The sequence below is a fragment of the Spermophilus citellus genome (genome assembly GCF_964194105.1).
Source record: "Spermophilus citellus genome assembly, chromosome: 2".
NCBI lineage: Eukaryota > Metazoa > Chordata > Mammalia > Rodentia > Sciuridae > Spermophilus > Spermophilus citellus.
This window is the reverse complement of record NC_138183.1, coordinates 219754007-219762376: the sequence shown is the minus strand read 5'-3', so window position 1 is coordinate 219762376 and position 8370 is coordinate 219754007. Positions and strand designations below refer to the sequence as shown.

The following is an 8370-nucleotide window of genomic DNA, read 5'->3' as shown; positions in this document are numbered from 1 at the left end:
AGAGGAGCACAAAGACTCCAAACACAAAGTAACGTTAAAAAGATTACTACATGTATTGGACAAGTATTAAAATTTCACACTGTATCCCATAAATATATATAATTGTCATGGGTTAATCAAAACTTAACAAAAAGGAAAAGTTTAAGGAACTAGAAATGTTAACTACCCTGATTTGAGCACTACACATTATATCCATGTATAAAATTGTTATACCCTATAAATTTGTACAAATAAAAAATAAAAAAGTGTGTATTTATTGGTATGATGACCACAAGATATTGTACATTACAACAATTGTTTAAAATATCATTTATTATGATCTCATATTAGCAAAATAAATGTATGTATGTTGAAGAGAAGCAAGAAGTTCATATAAAGGTATGAAAATGTATATAAAATTGTGTCTAGGTGATATTTAATCCAAATGCACACACACACACACACACACACACACACACAATTATGTTGTCTAGAATAAATTTATTGTAGATCTTTTAATTACAACATGTTATTGTTATTGAGAAAAAGAAAGATATTACTCAACAACCAAGTGGATTTAAAAAAAAAAAAAAAACAAATGCACCCCTGTAGTTTCCAATGGCATGAGCTAAGCACTTGGAAATGGCCATTCCAAAGGCCTCCCCTTGTATAATTGGAAACACAGCTGCTGAGCCTTGCACATGAATACTTCTAAACTCCGGATTATGTTTTCCTATTTTTCCTTCTCTCCTTAATTTTCCAGAGTCTAGAGAAAACAAAACACCATGAATTATTAGTCCATGGAAAAATTACCATGGGAGAAATCTCATTTTTAAAAACTTTCATTTTTTACAAATAATTTGTTTTGTTCTACCATCTAAACTTTCAAAACACCCATGATTTACCGAGTATATTTCCAGATTTATTTCCCATGGAACGCTTGATACATTTTCCAGATGTGTTGTTTGTGAGGCTGGGTTATTTATCACAGGTGTCAGATTTTTCCCTCTCTAATTAGCTGAAGAGGAAAGAATAAACCTGTTTAGCTCATTTTAGAAACAGGATATAGAGGCAACATAAGCCACTTGGTCTCAACATAGATGGGTTAGAAGCTGCCCGTAGCTGACATCTAACATTGACATGTATCATCTGGGCTGGATTTTGTTAGGATGACTTTTCCTGCTTCAAAGATATGTTGCTAAATTGAGCATAAAATAGCATTCTGAAGATGAAAAAAATTTATTTTGTAATGAATATAGAATGTGACAACCCAATAAGAAAATGATAGTAGAGATCCTGCTGATACCTATAGTATTCTTGGAAGTATTGACTCAGTATTAATTACCCTTTGCATATTCCATTATGGCTCTTCTCTGTGTCTTTGTTGAAAGATAACTTCGTGTTCCCCACTTGGAATTTTCCTTTGGACAATGATGCTGATTTCACTACTATAAATAATGACAACAACCACAATAAAAATCACTCTATTAAATATTTACTTTATGAGAAACACAACAACTCTACTCCTCTTAGTCTCACTTTATAGTTAAGGAAATGTATCTGAATAAAATAACTAGATAGTAATTTGATGGATCTGGAAATCAAGCCCAATCTTTCTGATTTTTAAAATTGATCATTGCATCATACTGCTATTCAAGAATATGTCTAGCAGTAGAAAAGAAATATTTCTTGTAAGCAAAAATAGAATGTAAATGCAAAATGCCCTATTATCCCACCCAGTATATATCCCTATGGGTTCTGTAATCATATTCTCTTGAAGTTATTCTATAGACTTAGAGATCTGCCCAGATCAAAGTAGAGAAAAGCATAAGAGGTGGCTGCTTCATGTAAGATAGTAAAACTCCAGCCTTATAAGTACATGAAAATTATGGCCAACACTACAAAGCGTCTGACTACATCTTAGTACTTTATTTCTTAGCCCTTCTTTCATGAACTTTCTGACGCCTATTCTTAAGCAAGCTTGATTTTGTCTCTGCCTTACATTTTATTAGGAGCCCCAACCAGAAATTAATAAAAATAAGCCAACCATAAATTAATTTACTATCAATAAAAACTAAAATAAATAAAACTGATGAATGCATGAATATGAACAATACACATTTAGTATTTCTCTAAATATATGTAACTATACAAAAGCAATATGTTGCTATAAACCTTTATAAAAAGTTTGTTTGCCGATTAATATCATCTCTCAGATTATACCAGTGTATCCATTCAATGCTTTTGGGGAGCACTAGGTAACTCAATGTGCCATGATTTATTCTATAATCTAAATTGTTAAAAATACCCATGATTTACTGAGTAAAACACAAATGAATTGGTTGACTTTTATACTAAATATAGGTAATAATTTTTTTAATATTTGGCAAGAATTCTTTATTTGGGTTCATGGAGAGACTTCAGAGTCCCTGAGAAGCCACAGATATTTATGCAGAATTTTGTGTTATAAGTAGGTGTGTTTTCTATTCTCTGTGATGTTATTTTTTAATACCCTTTGCTAGTGCTAATTTTACTATTTTTTTTATGATTGCCCTACTCAAATTATGGTCCACTTGTTCCAATGATAAGCAAGAGAAAATATCTCATATGTTTTCTTCTTGTTCTTAATATGCAATTTATGTTTTACCATCTTCTTTTCTCTTTCTCTTCCCTCCCGTTCTTTCCTTAATCCTTTTCTTTAATAGATAACAGTGAATTTACATCTATAAAAGGTAAATATAGGAAATTAAACAGATATTCACAGATATTTGTAAAATAATATTATTGGTGCAGTATAATGTCATTGGTTGTGCTTGGCTTCAAAATTCCATTAAAATAAATAAATTTTCCTTTCATTTACCAAAATGTTGTATTTTTCATGGGAACTGGACTGTAAGCGATAGACCTTGGAGTGGCCCTATGTTCATGTGGCCCTATGGATGAAAAATAAAACTTGCTTCTAATGGATAAAATATAGCAAAGTGTGTTGGAATGTGTCACTGTTGTGATTATTACTATATATATGCAGATCTATACATGAAAAACCCATGCATATAATATGTATTATTAACACACATGGGAGAGACTTTTTGACTTTTCTCCCTGCTCGCCCTGTGCATGAGATGCCTAAAGAGAGTGCAAGATGGTGAGAAACATCTGGGAGGAAACCTCAGATCTATCACCACAGAGAGGTGATTTCTGCCAACCACCTGAGGAGGCTTGGATGTGGAGGCTGGAACTTCTGAACATGGAACTGTAAGATAATAAATGTCTATAATTGTAAGTAACTAAGTTTGTAGTAATCTGTTACACAGCATTAGAAAGCTAATTCAAGCTCTGAACATCAATTAATCATTTACTTATTCAGGTGTGCAAATGGTGGGTCATACAATCTATTTGAGACCCTGCCAGATAAAAGAGGTTTTACTTAACCAGTGTAACTTTCTCTGTCATTTGACTTGAAATTACAAGAAGGGATTTTTTTTGAGCAGGGAAAACTAGGTTCAATCTTTTAAATAAAAATAGAGATACATTTTATTTTATGAACATAATTGCACATCTGCATTTCATTTTATGATATGGTTTCAAAAACATTTAATTTTCTCACAAAAATGTTTTCAAATTTATACCATGCAGAAAAGTCTAGTATTTATGAGCTCTGAATGGGAAAAACAGGAATATCTCTTTCCAGTTTTAATAGTTACTTATTTGGATTAAATAATTTGTAAATTAAGTAAAGAATGAGCATTTTCAACTCTTCTGTAACTATGTAATGAAAACATTGCTATAATTTGTGAATCGGGTCATAGGGGTGGAACATTCAAACTTTCAAATTTATAATCAAGTTCTTCTTTTGGGAATGCTGTCTATGCAGCCTTAATGATTTAATGACCCCATGATTCTTATAGGAAACACACATTGCAGATGTCTGAGACGCTAAAGGTGGGTTTTCTTTTTTGGAGGGAAGGGGTAGGATTCAGGATATGAGTGGTCATGTGTTGAGTGAATGAAAGCAAAAACAGAGGATTTTAAATTGATGCTTATATAAGCATTCCCAATTTCAGCCCACTAGTGACAGAAGTTCCTCTGTTTTTCCACAGAGTATTCTTTTGCATAATATCTGGATCCTAGAACTTCCTATTTATTGACCTTCTTTTCCCTGGATCCTCAACATTAATTTTTCTTTGGGGTTTTCCCTTTCCATACATACTCTTGCTGTTCCATAAACTTTTATTTTCTAAAAGTCCTTTTCTAGCTTTGACTCTATATCTTTCTCTAGCTATTATCCTATGGACATCTAGTTTCAGTTGAATTTTCCCTTAATTCCTGGATACTCTATAATCCATGTTCCATACTTCTAAAAGGGTAATCTAACACACAAATCTTATCAAATTATTTTTCTGTTAAGAGGTTCAGTCATTATCTTTCACCTCTGTGCTAACCACAATCCCTGTGCTTGGCATGAAGCTCCTTCATGTTCCATCATCCATCTGTTCTGTAGCCCTCCCTCTGCCATTCTCCAGCACAGTCTTTTAGAGTCTGTGTTCTCAGCATCTGTCTACTATACACATCTCATCTTGACTATCAAACTATGTACTCCTTAAGATTAGCAGCTGAGCCTGGTCATACATGTTTATTAAAAAAAATGAATGACTCAAATTCTGAATCTAGAATGGTCTGCCAATAAGGTTGATGTAGAAGTAAAATTGAGGAAGATTATGACCCATAGTTGTGAAATTTATTTGAGAAAAGAAAAAAAAAACATTTCTGAACTTTCAGGAAAGCAATATACATGCTTGCTCTACAAAACCAATATGATAAAAGGTCGCTGTGGGGTCATATTTCTATCATAGGTTAAACACCTATTCTTGGAACTACTCCCTCTTCATAATTGTGTCCCTCCCTTCACCTCTTGTATCACTGAAAGTTAAAGAAAATTATACTTTTTTCATATTTAATGTTTTCCATAGGGTCTAAGTAACTTCTATTTTAATTAGAGAGGACATGAGAGAAAGACATTTGCACTCAGAGAAGTAGGCCGTCTTGGATAGTAGCTAAATAGCCAGGGAGGTAGAGCAGGCATGCCTGAAAAGCTAAATACCAGGACCTAGCAACTCAATGCATGTGTGAATTCCACAGCCAGTCAAAACAGACTGTCATGTGGCAGCTGTTTCTCATTATATACTGCAGTCTCTGAAGTTTATTTCTTGTATTTATTCCCTCAGGATTGAAATCTTCTCTCTTGGTAATGAATATACAGAATTTCAGAATCTGGAAGAGTCAGATTTTGACCACAAGTACTGTGAGCAGTTCTGAGAGTACTAGAACCAGTTGTGCTTACAGAGTTTCTAGAAGACAGGATGCTTGATGGCAGGGTGCTGTGGCAGGACCTAACTGGAAGACACTCCAGAGAGATAATAAACATAAAACCTATGTTTTAGGTTTTTTTTTTTCTCCCCCCCTGCCAAATTATAGATTTCATTTGAGTTTCACTTATTTTTCTAACAGTGTTCTTTCTCTGTTGTAGGAGATTCAGTATTCCTTAATGGATTTAGTTCTCATTTAGTCTTTTAATCTTCTTTGTCAGATCTAACTTTTCTAAGAATTTTTTAGTGGTATTTTGTGATCGTACACATGTTAGTACTTATTAAAAAATAAGTTTCTTGCTCTTCAAAATCAGGTCATCATTATATTTGTAAAAACTCTCTATATAATGTTGAGAACATAATGCATCTGTTTTGTGACAGTATTTAAGAGTATATGCTAGGAATTAGACTAATCAGTTCCAAAGTCTAGCTCTTCCATTAATAGTGGTGTGATCTAGAACAAGGGTGAGCTACTTATTCTCTTGGAATTTTGCTTTCTTCATTATAAAATGAGAATGAAAAAAGTGCCTTCATCATACATTATTGTTGAAGAATAATATGAGCATTCACATAAACCATGTAGCATCCAGTAACTACTCAATGTTTGTTTGCTATTTTTATTATTAAAATTTAAAGAAATAACAAAAGCATAGAAAGTTTAAATTATTTACATAACACAGTTTCCTGTGTGGAGTCCTTGAATCAACATCATCATAACTTTGTTGTGAGCTTTATATAAGAGTTCATGTAAAACACCTGGTGAAATGGCTGGCATCCATCAGTTGTTAATGCACTTTTTTTTTTAAACTAATAAGCACTTTTTATTGGTCAAGGTACTTTCTTAAGTATATGGATTATATACAGTAATATTCATCCTTTCATGTATAATCTATTCACTCTTTTTGGTTCCTTTTACTTATGCATGACAGTAGAGTCCATTTTGACATAAGTATAAAATCATGGAATATATCTTGTTCTAATTCAGTTCCCAGTACCTGTCCTCACCTTCCCTTCCCTATCCCCTGCTCCCTCTTCTCTACTGATTTTTCTTCTGTTTACCCATACTTATTTTTTAAAATTTATTTCTTTTGGATGTACATGATGGTGAGATTCACTGTGCTGTATCCCTATATGTACATAGGGAAGTTATGTCATATTCATTCCACTGTCTTTCCTTTTCCAATCCACACTCCCTTCCCTTCATTCCTCTTTGTCTGCTCCACTGATCTTTCTTAAAGTTGTTTTTAGGTCTAGTATATGAAAAGAAAAGGGAGTAGCCTCATACATCCCTTCATCTGGTGGCAGGAATTTTTGCACAGACCTTGGGGGACATCCCCAAGTATCTCAGATTCTAGAAGTCACTCTGTGATGCCTCCTGTGGTTGTTCAAACTGTACACTTCACAGGTCTAGGCAGGCATAGGTCACATGTACCTGAGACTTAAACCAGCTTCTACTCAGAAACCAAAGATGACCAGACCTGACTACCCTATAGTTCCTTCCTAATCAATGGGCATGGCATGTTGGAAAAATGCCATTAGTAGTTTTCAATGGCTATATTTCTGGTCTTTTCTGTTCTCTCAAGCTATGCTCTCCACCTTGCTATCTCTACTTGAAGTTGTGTTGCTTCTTACTTGGTTCTTATGATTCTGGACTTTGGGATTGACTGATTTGGATGAAGGGCTTGTTTTGCATTGGATTCTACCTTTAAGTTAAGAATGCCCTTAGTATCACATGCTGGAACCATAACTTATTCTTTCCCACTCACAATCAGATCTAGCTGCTGTGGATATCCTTTTGGTCAACATGAAATTCATGTATTTGCCTTTCTATCTTTTCTAAGGCCCAGAAGAGAGATATAGTCTTTGGGATTTATGGCTGTTATGTTGTCCCAGTGGAGGAGGTGACCCTCCTCATTGTTCTGTTTCAGTGTCATTAAAATTTCTCCAAATATTATCTCAAACTGTTGCACATTCACCTGGGAGTAAGCCACAGGAATCTGAATACTAAGCTCATAGGTGATCCATTTTCACTTTAAATTATGACAATTACTATTAAAATATTCTTCACTGCTATCAGTTTGCAGCCTCTTTCTAGTTATGCTATTTACATATTTTGTCAATAACATCCCCTTATTTCCCTTAATTTCCCACCACCCAATTCATTATTTTACCGCCTCAGTGTCTGTAGCTTTATCTTCTTTCTGTTACTTAGAATGAACTCTACCTGCTCCTATTGAGGACCAACCATGTGACAAGTGCCCTGGGTGCCATTTCTTCTCACTTGCTCAAAGACTTTTGTCCAGTTATTCCTTCTGTCTACCATAGCATTAATTTTTCCTCTCCTGTGGGGGCATTCCACATTTAAGTATAAAGCAAAATAAAATCACCAAATCATGAAACAAAATGTTTCCTAAACCTTACCTTATGACATTCCCATTTGACTTCTGTCCTGTTTATCTTCTCTGCTGTGCAGAGAATGCCTTTCAAGTTCTCCAAGCTCACTCTTTCTACTTCTTCACTTCTCACTTTCTGCTGTACTCATCCCAACTTTCCCCTGCTATTCTACATAAATTTCTTTTTTTATTGATTTTTTAAAAAATAAATGACAGTGGAATGCATGACAATTCTTATTACACATATAGAGCACAATTTTTCATATCTCTGGTTGCATATAAAGTATGTTCACACAAATTTGTGTCTTCATACATGTACTTTGGATAATGATGTCCATTACATTCCACAATCTTTGCTAATCCCCTGCCCCCTCACTTCTCCTCCCACCCCTCTGCCCTATCTAGAGTTCATCTATTTCTCCCATGCTCCCCTTCCTACCCCACTGTGAGTCAGTCACCTTATATCATAGAAAAAATTCAACATTTGTTTTTTTTTTTTTGGAGGGGGGGGATTGGCTAACTTCACTTAGCATTCATTATCTTCTCCAATGCCATCTGTTTACCTGCAAATGCCACAATTTTATTCTCTTTTATCGCTGAGTAATATTCCACTGTGTATATATGCCACATTT

At 34.2% G+C, this 8370-nt stretch overlaps 1 long non-coding RNA gene across 1 annotated transcript in view; it reads right to left on the bottom strand.

Moving 5' to 3' along the window:
* Window positions 1-609: 609 nt before the first annotated feature.
* LOC308642628 overlaps window positions 610-8370 on the bottom strand; it is a 33730-nt gene continuing 25969 nt past the window's right edge. The window contains exons 2-3 of the long non-coding RNA XR_014020594.1: window positions 1325-1427; window positions 610-745 (exon numbers count right to left, since the gene is read on the bottom strand). This is a non-coding gene — a long non-coding RNA (uncharacterized lncRNA). The remainder of the gene's footprint in view (window positions 746-1324; window positions 1428-8370) is intronic.